Raw genomic sequence first — 13030 nt, forward strand, 5'->3', positions numbered from 1 at the left:
GCACCATATACTCTCCTTTACAATTATATTTTCCAATAAAATGATATGTACAAGTAGACAATCATGGCAATTCAACACATTTAAGTTTCTCTTCTAAACTACTAAGAGCATATAAAGTATCAAACTCAATATAACCCAAAGTATTTGAAGAATACAATAATTTCTTTTCCTTTTTTTTGGTAGCAATGGGAAGCAAACGTTTATGTTCAGCATAAGTAATTGGTTCTAAAACATAGAAAATTGAAGCATCATCAACTAATTCATCTTTATCACAAGGAACATCAAGAAAATTATCACGGGACAAAGATAAATCAAGAGAGGGTTCCACTAATAATTGCTCTATAATAGCATGGTTTGTGGAAAAATTTAGTACATTAAGACAATTTTCACCTTCCGTGAGTGTAGCACCATGGGCATTACCTGTGTTCTCAGCAGGAGTAATAGGTGCATTGTGAAGTGATGGTTTTGAATTTGCATATGAGGTTGTGAGCTCCTTATTTTCTTCCATGTCATCCTCTCGCTTATGGATATTATCCTACAAAAGGTTAGTCATAGCAAGAGGAATAACAACAGATTCTTCCTCCAAATGGTGCACCTCATCATATGAAATCAAAACAGGAGGTGGATTAACAAAGGTTTCTCGCATAAGAAGTTTCATATCATTCCAAGTTTGAGGTTTATCAGAAGGATCTAAAGACTCCCACCAAGATAAAGTAGAATGTCGCAAAACACTAGCTGCATTTTTTACCTTCCTCCTTGGACACATAAAACGAGTAGCAAATATGTTGTCGATGGCAATTTCCTACTCCATATACTCATCAGCACCTATACCATCATAAGTCGGTGGATACGAACAACCTATCATTGTTAGAAGACAGCAAAAGACAATACAAAAATATTATCCCTATCAAATAACTACGTGGTTGCAGTGGTGTCACTTTTGACAGCAAGTGGAAGCGTCTTACCAAGCTCTTACAAAGTTCTTACCAATGCAAGCAGTGGGCGGTACAACCAGCGGCTGGTTCATGATACCTATGAGGTAGTGGTACCGAGATTGCAATGACCTTTTTTCTGTACTGATCTGAAGTATATATGTGGAGCTTGGCAGGCACGAAAAAAACAAATATATATATGTGGCACACAAGTCAGTGACAGACAGTAATATTGAATAAATGTCCAGAGCACTTGTCCTAGTTGCTGGCCTATACGTGTTCCTATCACCAGTTGTGATAAACAAGAGAGGAAACAAGGATGAAAGGAAACAAGTATTAAAGGTAGCAACGGATATGAACAAGGCAAAAGGTACCACAAACAATAGAGCTATTGAGTGTTCCTTATGTGCTCCTTTTCGATATCTTCTATTCTCTTTTACTATTTTTTTTTCTTTTTTTTTGTCCAATCTTTTTTTTCTTGCTTTTGCTCTTTTGATATTTTTTTCTCAGCAAGGAGCACACAAGAATAAACCACAAAAAATTTGAGCTCAATTGAATAAAAGATGTGGCCTATAGAAAATTAGGACTGTGCTCTAAAAAGCATACCAAAACTTGTGGACCCAGAAACTCAATTTTCCTAATCGAATTTTGCAAATCTAATTTTTGCAAACCCAGCTAAGCTGGGATGAAATAGATCTAAAATTTTCTGGCGTTCTCCGTAGATATAAAATTTTCCCCGTTTCGAGTTCGGATGCAAAAGTTATGACTGTTTTAAGAAAGCTGCTCGAATAAGGGTTTTAGTGGACATAAGATGCAAACCGATGGTGATACGGAATAGCGGCGGGTGGAGGGATCAACACAAACTAGAAAAGAACACAATCTAAACCAGCAACAAGACTTTGACCTAGGACACAAACTCAACAAAGCGGACTCTGAAACTGAATCATGCAAAGGCTATGGCTCGGATGGTTATAGGATAGAAAACAAATATGGCATTGGACTATGGGATGAGTACAAAATACTCAAACTAGGAAATAAAAGTGAACCTAACGGTATACCTTAGCTCTGATTACCACTTAATGTAGAGAGGGTCCCGATCTTCCGTTAGGTTCAAGATAAACAACGATTTGTTCGGAGAATGACACATCGATCCGGCTTCAGATCGAAAGATCGAACCCTGCAATCTTAGCACCACAGCTCCTCTGGTTATTAACCAAGTCATGGACCAGGTTGACCTCGCCAAGAAGGCTAATCCCTGCCTACGCAACGAAGAACATAAGCAAGAACAAGAAAGAACGCAACCAAATTACAGATGAAAGATTAATCTCACGAGTTGGGGTCTCACAAACCGAAGAACGGCGAAACTGTTTCTTGACAGAATAATCTAAGCAAAACCCCAAAACCTAATGACGGCAGCGGCGTATGATTATAAAGGTCTTAGGGTCGTCGCCTACCCTGGACGCACCCCCTAATGGGCCCAAACACGATACACGGTCCAACGGACCAAAAGTAGGTGTCGCAGCACCCTGGCAGATTCTGGACGCTGACTTGTTTCAACTATTCCTGTTGATTCCAAAGAGGTTTTGACGTGAAACCACTTGTATTGGCTTCCTTATCAAATTAGCTTTCCATCCATATGTGGATCATTGAAAATGGAGTTCGGATGCGTCCTGGGCGTCTGTTTTACTATATGCTAGTCCTGAAGCCCGAGATGGACTCGAACTCAAGTTGGACTGGGCCCCTAGCTTGGCTTGGACGTCCTTGCTGGCCTCCTAAGGTGGTGGCCAAGGAGGAGGACATCCAAGGCCATCTCTTAGGTGTTCTCCATCTTCTTGGGGCGTGCTCCAACTTGGGCCTGGGTCCCAAGGATGTCTAACAAGCTCATGACGACAGTGTAGCTTCCGCTAGAAATAGCGATAGAATATATTGGTGATTTGGAGGCCTTGCTGACGTGATATTGAGATGGGACCAGATCTCTTTGAAAGCTTATCAAACAAGCTTTCCATCAAGTGCTCATTGACCTCGATCGCACTCCGGATGGATGAGTTATGGCCTTCCCAATGAGGCACTGTCGGGCTACCGACGAACCAAAAGTTCAACTTTGATGAACTTCCATTATGAAACACATTTGAACCTACAATTAAATAGTGACATGTACATGTGGAACCAAGTGAATTATAACCAAAGCCACTATGCAAATGTAGGAACGAGCGCACCTTATAATCATTGTTCGTATCCGAAGGTGCCATGTCCTCATCACTTACAGTACAGCTGTGTGGGCTACATGACTCTGGCCCTAGCTCAGTATGAGGACCTTTTCTAGCTTGTTAGTGGTTACCTTTATTAGCGTAAGAATGGCTTGATGAATTAGGTATAGTGCGGCCTCTGTCCCCTTGAGTATAGGCTGCGCGTTATTGTGCTATCGGGAAGGGGGGCAATATATCTGTTTGCCGAGTGAATCTAATAGGCCTAACTTGTTAGACGAACCATTGAAAGGCTTCATAGTGAACCCTACCGACCTTCCTTAGAAGTGGGTCAAGAGATTAGCTACCTCAGGCAAAAGGGCAAATCACGACTCATAGTGAAAGTGTACAACCTCTGTAGAGTGTAAAACTAGTATATCAGTCGTGCTCACGGTCACGAGCAGCCTTGGAACATTTATGGAATAGATGATGAACACAGGTGATACTGATGATAAAGATGCACACTAATGATTACAGTTTATATGGGCTTGTGAATAAACATGTTGCCACCCTATTGCTAAAATCATGACTCATTAAAAGCTAATCGTAGTTAACCAGTGTTAGCCTTTTGAGCCTCATGAACTCCATATTATATTTGTTGAGTATGACATGTACTTATGCTTACTTTACTTTTTAAATCTTTGGAAAATTTTTGGATGGGTACCAGATTGCTAGTCTGGAGGAGTTAGGCTTGTGATCAATCAGTCAGTTGTCCCTATGGATTGGAGTCTTCATCCAAAGATCGGAGTTGTCTTTCCGTTGTTTGCTATCTAATGTTATATCCTTTATACTAAGTATGTTATATATTGAGCATTGTCTTTTGATATTACCCTTGTTTGTAGCTATATGTGAGATTTGACTTCCTGGGCTCACATATGGTGCGTATCTTGTTTTGTTCTTAAAACCGGTGCTACAAAGTGGTATCAGAGCAATGCTAACTGTAGGACACAAGCCTAGTTAGAAATTGGTCGTCTTAAGGTTTTAAAATTGTTATAACATCCTTGCTCTATAAACCTTGATATTTTCTTCTATACTATATCCTTCTCCTTGCTATTCACCTCCACCATGTTTGTTGGTTTTAAAGACCTGTTCTCACTCTCACTCCTTACTTTGATATGTTTTTAGAACCTTCTCTTACCATCTTTTTGCGTCATCAGAAGAGGAGCTTTAGGATCTTTGCCCTTAATATGGAGAAAACAATAGCATCGCAAGTTGAGTCAATGATTGAGTTGTGCACCTTTAGTGCTTTGTTGAATTATCACTATGCTTCTACTTGTTTTTAATCTTTGTAATGACTGCAATGATCTTATTGGGTGTTCCCACAATTGCATTAAGTTCATAGGCCTAAGGTATAAGGATTAATGAAATAAATTGTCGATTTTTGTTATCTCTTGTTTTCTCTATCCTGCCTTTCGGAGCAACCTGTCTTTATCAGCTTAAATCTCTATTTTTGGATCATTAAAAATGATGGAAAATTCTATACAATAGTAGACTTCAATATTTTTCTCCGACCACAATAATCACCTTGATATCTATGTTGGTTGTGGAGTTATGAAAATCCTAAGACGATGCACCTGGGCTGTCAGAAGAATGGAACAGTTTTTGTTTGCACTGTTTTCGGCTACCTGAACTATAGAATTTGGAAAAGTGTTCTATAAGGAAGTTGTGGAGGATTTCATAAGCTTTCCAACGGTATAAGCCACAGCTTCATTGGATTAACAGAATGAGAGTTATAGCTGTTTTACTATGCTGCTGTTTTTTCTACTCGTGAGGAATTTCAGATTTCTTGTTCTTGCCCATACACGAGAGTATCATTGGGATGTCAGAACATGTTGATACTAGTTTGCTCATTTGGAAGGAGGTGCAAGCTATCCCTTTTGTGTCCCCTAGTTGATCTTTTCTTAAGGGGGTTGCCAAGTTAAAGAAGTTGCAAGATGAAGGCTTCATACGTTCTGGTGCTTCACTTGAAAGTATAGGTTGTCTCTGGATGGAAAGTCACTATCAAGCACAGGTATCTTTGCTAAAGATGTGTTACTTGTTGGATCAAGGAGCTCGGGTATTTTCCCATATTGGTTATCACTTCAAGTTATTATCAATTGGGAGTCAATCTTCAACATACCCAGGATAAGTTGGCATGGATGACATAGGAAGGAGATATTGGACATCTACAGTTGATTTAATGGAGACTTAGAACATCTCAATGTTGCACCAAGTTAGCAAGTGCATTTTGTTGAAGGAAGTTCTCTTATTGGGATATGTTATTTTTAATGGTAAAAATAGGGAGAAGAACTCAAGAAAGTTAATGATGAGTTTGGTTGTAACCCACCCAAGTATGTAAGAGTGACACAGAGTTCTTTAGAATAGTAAGATTCTATCAGAGGTTCATTGGAGTTTTTTCGAAGAGCATTAGAAGATGGTTATGGTGGTATTGGGAAATATTACTAAGTTCGTTTGGCTCAAGAAACCTCAGGTGAACTTGGAAGAAGAGGTTGAAGTAAAACCTATATGATAGCTTTGCCAGATCGGAATAAGAGTTTCTCTATCTTTTGAGAAGCATCGTATCTAGAATGAAAGTAGTGGCTTATGGATTAAATTAACTAAGAAAGCATGAGTTGGACTACTCAATTGTGATGCCGAGATGCTATTTTCTTGGACATAAGAGTGACATCTAGAAGGATGTGAGAGTAAGAAGTATATTTTCATGAAAGAATCAGATCAAAACTTCAGACATTGTAGTTGGATTGGAATTGATTATGACTTGGAAAAGTGCTATCACTTCGAGGAGCAAAGTCATGGCCGATGCCCTTAGTAATGGAAAATTGTTCTAACAAGGTTCAGGTGACAACAAGGACTAAGAATTGTATTCCAAGTTCGAGCAACTTAACTAGAATCCTTAATGTTTTGAAGATTGGTAGTAGAATCTCCTTCTAACCAAGAGATTCATCAGGATCCGTTGGAGGGTGAATATTTTAAGAAAGAGAATTGATAGTATGGACTAAAAAGGAAATGTGGTCTTGTGATTGAAGTTACCTGAGTATTGTTTGGAGTATTTATCAGAATCTTGGAATTAGTTTGACAAGTTACTTGGAGTAAGGTTAACAGGTATGCAAAGTAAAGTGGGATCCTTATTGTGAAGATGGAACTACATGAGGAAGTAAAGAAGAATCCAAAGATGAAGTATCCCTATCTCCTAGTCGACGTCTTCTGAATCTCGAGGACGAGATTCGTCTTAAGGGGGGTAGAATTGTAACACCCTTAATTTTGTACTTTTGAAAATAGGATTAAAATGATTTATTTATGAATTTTTGTGCACATGAAATATAGGAAAAATAATATTTTTCATTATATTAAAATTTACCATAGGAGTAGCAATATGGATGTGCATACATGCCGGTGCATTTGATTTATTTGGTTGAGGTTTAGCCTAAATCTCAAAATGGTTTAAATTGTATTTTGGAAAAGAATTTGAAAATAGCTTTGAAATGTATTGAAAAGAAAAGGAGAATTAGAAAATAAAAGAGTTAAAAAAATGTTGTAAAATTTATTTTTGAAAGCCTACCAAAATTGCCCATTTTTATTTGAGTTGAAAAGTATATTTGAAACTCTATTTGAATTTGCATTTGGTTCATAATTGAGTTTGGTTTTGAAAACAAAATAGAATAGGATTTGGAAAATGGAAAATCCTCTCCCTCATTTCCCCACGCTGCCTATTGTCTTAGCCGGCCTACTCCTTCCCTCTCGCTCGGCCAGTCCTGCTCCTACAGCCTAGCCACAGCAGCCCAACAGACAGCCCAGTGCCGCGTCGCCGCTCTCCTCCTCTCCCTCGGCCCAGCGCGCCGGCCCAACTCCGTGTAGGCCATGTTCCTATCTCCTCCCTTCTGCTTGAGCCACTGGCCAACTAGGCCCACTGTTAGGGCCGTCTCCTTCCCCGCAACATGCCAGACTCTCACTCCGCCATTGCCGTAGAGTCCACCTCCGAGCCGCTATGTCGCCTTGCCTTATGCCCCAATCCACCCACCCCCTTAAATACCAAGTAGTGCCGTACCCCGCCGCCTCCATCCTCTTCATGTCGCCGAAAAGTGTCGAGGTTAGATCTCCATCATCTCCTTGCTCGCCCGGTGCTTTTGCTTCATGCTATCATAAACCGTAGGCCGTTTTCCAAGAACGTCGATGACCTCGGTCACCGTCGGCCATGTCCAACGCCGCCTCCTCTTCTTGTTGTGGCGCTGGCCACGCCTTCTCTCTCATTGATTTGTTTCTGGCCGTCCAAATCTAGATCAACGGCCCAGATTAGAAGTTACCCCTTCGCCTATCATTCTTGCTAAAGAGACCCTATGTTTTTCTATATTTGAACCCGCCGTCCAGCGTAGTTCAAAAGAATTCAATCAATGCTCCTAGTTTTTATGTTTTGACCCCTGTGTTTTCCTAAAAACGACACCAAGTCCACAGAAAAGTTTTAATTCATTTTCTTTTATTTTAAAACTAAAAATGAGTTCAAAATAATTACAAGGTTGCCACTGATTTTGTTTTGCTCATATTTTCTCTATTTTAACTCCGATTTGACCCGTTCAACTTACGTTAGGTTCGTAATTCCATAATCCACTTGTTCATACTACTGTTAGATATGTTTTCAACTTTTAAAATTTGAGGTTAGATTTAATCTATTATTTTATTAAAGGAAATCTTTTTTTAATTCATATCTTCTATGTTTTAGCTCTGATTTGCCCTGTTCAAGTTGCGCTCGATTCATTATAACGAGATCTATGTGTTAGTAACAATGTTTATCATGTCACTATTTCTAGAATTTCATGGTTTAAACTCTAATTTGAATAATAATTATGCAACTAGATTTTATAAATAAAATATGATTTGTTTTACTTTAGTTTTATAATTCAAATATAAATTTGACTTAATTCAATTTATATAAGCTTTTATATAGTTAAAACACATGAAGCTTATAGTTTTATATTTTCTCTTATGAGTAGATCTTTCGGTAGCTATTTCTTTCAAATCGTAGCTATGATTAGTGTGCTCTTCACGCCTATGTGTGTTGAATGTCTTTCAAACCTTGTCACTTGCTATTTCACATATTTGGTGTATTATTCTAATTTAGATCTATTGTTTGCTTCGTGTATGATTGCATGGATGCTTGTGTGGTGCTTTATGATCATGTCTAGTCGGTGAGCTTTACGTGTTGATCAAGAAGGAGTTCCTTTGAAGTTTTGGACTTGAAGAAGGATCAGAGTTTTAAGGCAAGTATAGCATGGGATCTTCCTTGTTGTCCTATACACCTTTAATCATTTATTTCATGATTACATGTGTCTACCTTGATTACCACTAAGGATTTCCTAGTACTTTGTACCTTGTGCCTTAATACCTTTGGGTTATTGCATTGGGTAGTATGATGATAGTGCTCAAACTAAAGCCATGATCTTATAACTGGACTAACGGAATATGCAATAAACACTAAAATATGCTTTTTAGCAACATGGAACAAGGGGGCTAGAGCATTGGGCTATTTTATGGTGCTCTAGATTTCTCTCCCTAAGGACTTATCTGTAAGTGATCATCCAGGACTTATAGCACAGCTGTGAGGGCTATATGGCTCTGGCTTTAGCTTAGTATGAGGACCTTTTCTAGCTTGATAGTGGTTACCTTTATTGGCATAAGAATGGCTTGATGAATCGGGTATAGTGCGTCCTCTATCCCCTTGAGTATAGGCTGTGCGTCATTGTGCCATCGGAAATGAGGTTCTATATCTGTTTGCCGAGTGAATCTAATGGCTCTAATTTGTTAGACGAACCTTTGAAAGGCTTCATAGTAAACCCTGCCAACCTTTCTTGGAAGTGGGTCAAGAGATTAGCTAGCTCGAGCAAAAGAGTAAATCACGACTCACAGTAAAAGTGTACAACCTCTACAGAGTGTAAAACTGGTATATCAACCGTGCTCACAGTCACAATCGGCCTTGGAACATTTAAGGAATAGATAATGAACACTGATGATACTGATGATAAAGATGCTCACTAATGATTACTATTTATGCTATTCATTATTCATGTTTACCTGATCATGTGTTTATATGGGCTTTGTGAATAAACCTGTTGCCACCCTATTGCTAAAATCATGACTCATTAAAAGCTAATCGCAGTTAACCAGTGTCAGCCTTTTGAGCCTCATGAACCCCATGTTATATTTGTTGAGTACGACATATACTTACGCTTGCTTTACGACATGTACTAGATTGCTAGTCTGGAGGAGTTAGGCTTGCGATCAACCAGTCAGTTGTCCTGTGGATTAGAGTCTTCACCCAAAGATTGGAGTTATCTTTCCACTGTTTGTTGTCTAAGGTTATATCCTTTATACTATGTATGTTATATATTGAGCATTATCTTTTGATATTACCCTTATTTATAGCTATATGTGAGATTTGACTTCCTGGGCTCGCATATGGTGCGTATCTAGTTTTGTTCTTAAAACCGGGTGCTACACCTTGTTTGCTTCTGAGAATCCATTTGCTGGAGGTGAAGCTAGTATTGATCCTTGTTGAATTTTGCAAAGACCAGTACTCAAAGTTGGTACTAATCAGTTATCCTCCCATGACGCTCAATCATCTAAAGCCAAACTGCTGCAGCACCTTTGATGTTAAGCACAACATAAAGTGTCTTCAAGGAAGCATACACTGATTAGACCTCAAAATACATTTCACAATAGTCACGCCATAACCGAGGATTTTCCGCATCAAACATAGGAAACTCAAGCTTAAGAAAGGGAGCCAGACGCAATGATGAACCAAATTCAAAATTGCACGAATGAATAACTATAGAGTGGGGTGTGGGAATCATAACCATGACTGGATGTTGTGGATGAGATCCAAAGACCCCTCTACAACATCTCGGTGGTAGTGGAGATGATCGTGCCATGGGGCTACTCTCCATTCGATGCCGGTTAGTGCGTCTAAGCATCTGGAGCCATATTGAGGTCCAACCAATTCAAGAGCAGTTTGGTAGAGGTGGCGGTGGTGGAGGATGCGCCTACAACGAAGACAAAGGTGGTGGATATGGTGGCGTCAGTGCTGGTGGCTATGGGCGCAACTCAAGTCTGTTCCACCGTCTGCGGTAGCGACTCAAACACCTTGTCGGTGCTGGTCTGCCATGCCTCAATGCCACTCAGCTTGTCAAGCATCTGTTTCATCATCCCTTGAAAGTTGTTAAATTGGGTGGTGAGGGTCCTAAACTCGGCAAAGAGGTTCTCAATCGAACTCGCCATCTCTTGCTAGAACTGGGTGGGCTTCCGTTTCGGCGCCAAAAATGATGTTGTGGAAACAAAAATCACTACTACACAAACAATTTAGAGGAATGGTACCTTTTTAGGGGCGACTCAATTACTAGCTGCCCCTACAGTGGGCGTGCCCAGGACCCACGAGACTAGCCACCCCTATAGTGGGCTTACCACTTGGCATGAAAAGGTTCCATGATTGATACTTGGGTGCTCTCCCGATGACCATAGAGCTCATAGAAGCATGCTTCCCTAGCAACACATTTGGAGGCCCAAAAGAAAAAATTGCCTTGGCTTTTACGACGTCTAGATATCTTTTCACCTTGGAGCAATGAAAATGAATCTAGTTCGCACATGATGCCTGTAAGTCCTTGCCATCTTGATATGATCATTGTAATCTTTGAATTGTTGCAACTAACATATGCTGTGATTTATAGAATGCAAGTGCACCTTTCAAAACAAATGCTAAGTGTGCAATTCGGGGTACTTAGACCCTCAATTAATAGCACAGACAATGTTTAATTACGCTAGAGACTAGAAACTGGAGGGCAAAGAGCTAGCTACTAGGAACGACCATTGAGGAGACAGAGAAAATCTGGCAAACTAGAAATAAGGGAAGCATCCCTTAGGGTTGCGGCGTACATTTCCATAGCCTTTAGAAATCTCCAAAATAACTCCGCTATATGGCTACCATAAAACTTCGAGTAAGTTCAACTATATACTTAAAGATTTAAGAATACACATTATTTTGTTTGATGCAAAAGAGCTTATCCATTTCCTGTGATTAAATTCATGCAGCAATCATTGAATTTGTATAGGCATCGATGTCGAGCTAGGCATGTCGTGAGGTCTTTGATTCAATAGATAAGGACCCGATGACATACAAATACTTCATAGCGATTCTCAAGACGTATACATATTGACAATCCTAATCCTCGTTAGCTTATATGTTCGTATATATACTAGTAACAACCACTTTTAGATACTAACAATTTGCACTTGTTAAATTCATTTGAACAAGGCATACAGGTACTACGTTACTACATATAAAGGGAGGCATGATCCTAAAAGGATTGGTAACCTATATGACAAAACAAAATGTTTGGTAAGTGTAACTTACTTTAGTACTTCCATTACGTTGTTGTCAAAAGCATCACTTAACATTTTTATATGTGAAACACACAGTACCCTAAGCAGAAGCCCGGGAATGTACACTGTGGATATTACGTATACACTATCATGAGTAACACTGGTGCCTACAGGAGACACCCCTACAGGGTAAGTTTGAACCTCTTCACCCGTATTATTAAAACTTGGTACCAAAATGCAGGCATATGTTATGAAATACTAAACTTAAATTTGTTTTCTTGTAGTGGCAAGAAGAGAAAGGAATGAGACCTACACCACTCAAAGATGATAATCTCTTGGAGCTCGTCGGCGACCTTTGCAGCTTCATAAATGAACCTAGATTATCCACATCAGAGGCACTTACCATATGACCCAGCGTCTGACTAAGGAAGGCATTCTCATCACCAACATCTTCGTGAGTGGGAAAGGCTAGGCTTAGGCTATTGATAACAATGTGTATGGAATGTGACATTAGTCTTAGCTTGTAATGTTATTAGACTTGTGGAACGGATCGTACTTGTGAATTATGTGTATGTAATGATGAATTATATATGCTCTTGTGAATTGGACTTATAATGTTAGTGGACATAATGTCTTTGTGAATTATATATGTATATATGCTCCGATCATATTTGAATTTTCAGATTTGAATTTTTGGTGGGAAAACGAACTGTAGGGACGGTTATAGATTCAACCGTCCCTACAGAAATAATTATAGGGGCAGCTGGTACACCAGCCGTCACTACAAATTAGATTTGTAGGGACGGCTTGGGAACCGCCCCTACAAAACCATGATTTGTAGCAACAGTTTTGTAGGGGCTGCTGGCCGAGCCACCCAACAAACCCTCTTTAGTCACCCCTACAAATCATTACTATAGTAGTGAATTCGCACCCAATCGCCTTGCTCTGAATACCAAATTGTTATGAACCTCCACACTAGGATAGGATTTCACGCACATAGATACATTCAGAGAACTGGAAGGGATTTTGGGGGAGGAGCAAGCAGAGGGCAGGATTCAGAGGAAGAAGGTGAGGTCAGAATTGGTTTGCTCTTTGCCTGACCATTCTGTTACAACAGCTACGCTGTATATCCCTGTTCTCTACTGGGCCGTGGCCCATTAACTGCTGAGGCCCACGCTACGACGATTTAATGAGACAGCCCAGCTCATGGCACATTTCCTTCCATCCTAGCCTAACGCGATCCGTTGTTCGGTAGGCGTGTCCTATTTACGATCACAACACGTCGCCATCATTACACGCCTGATGAGTTACGGTCTCCGCGTATATACCAATCAACCGAGCTTGCGATTGTTCTCTTTAGCTCGCCATCGTCATCGTGCCTGAGAACGACGCAATACACTAGCCAGATCCTGTGCGTCGCAAGTGCTGCAAACTGAAGAAAAATTTGACCAGCAAACTGACGAATTCCAGTCTACTCTGCACCGACAGCAA

This window comes from Miscanthus floridulus, chromosome 16, assembly GCF_019320115.1.
Source record: "Miscanthus floridulus cultivar M001 chromosome 16, ASM1932011v1, whole genome shotgun sequence".
Taxonomy (NCBI): domain Eukaryota; kingdom Viridiplantae; phylum Streptophyta; class Magnoliopsida; order Poales; family Poaceae; genus Miscanthus; species Miscanthus floridulus.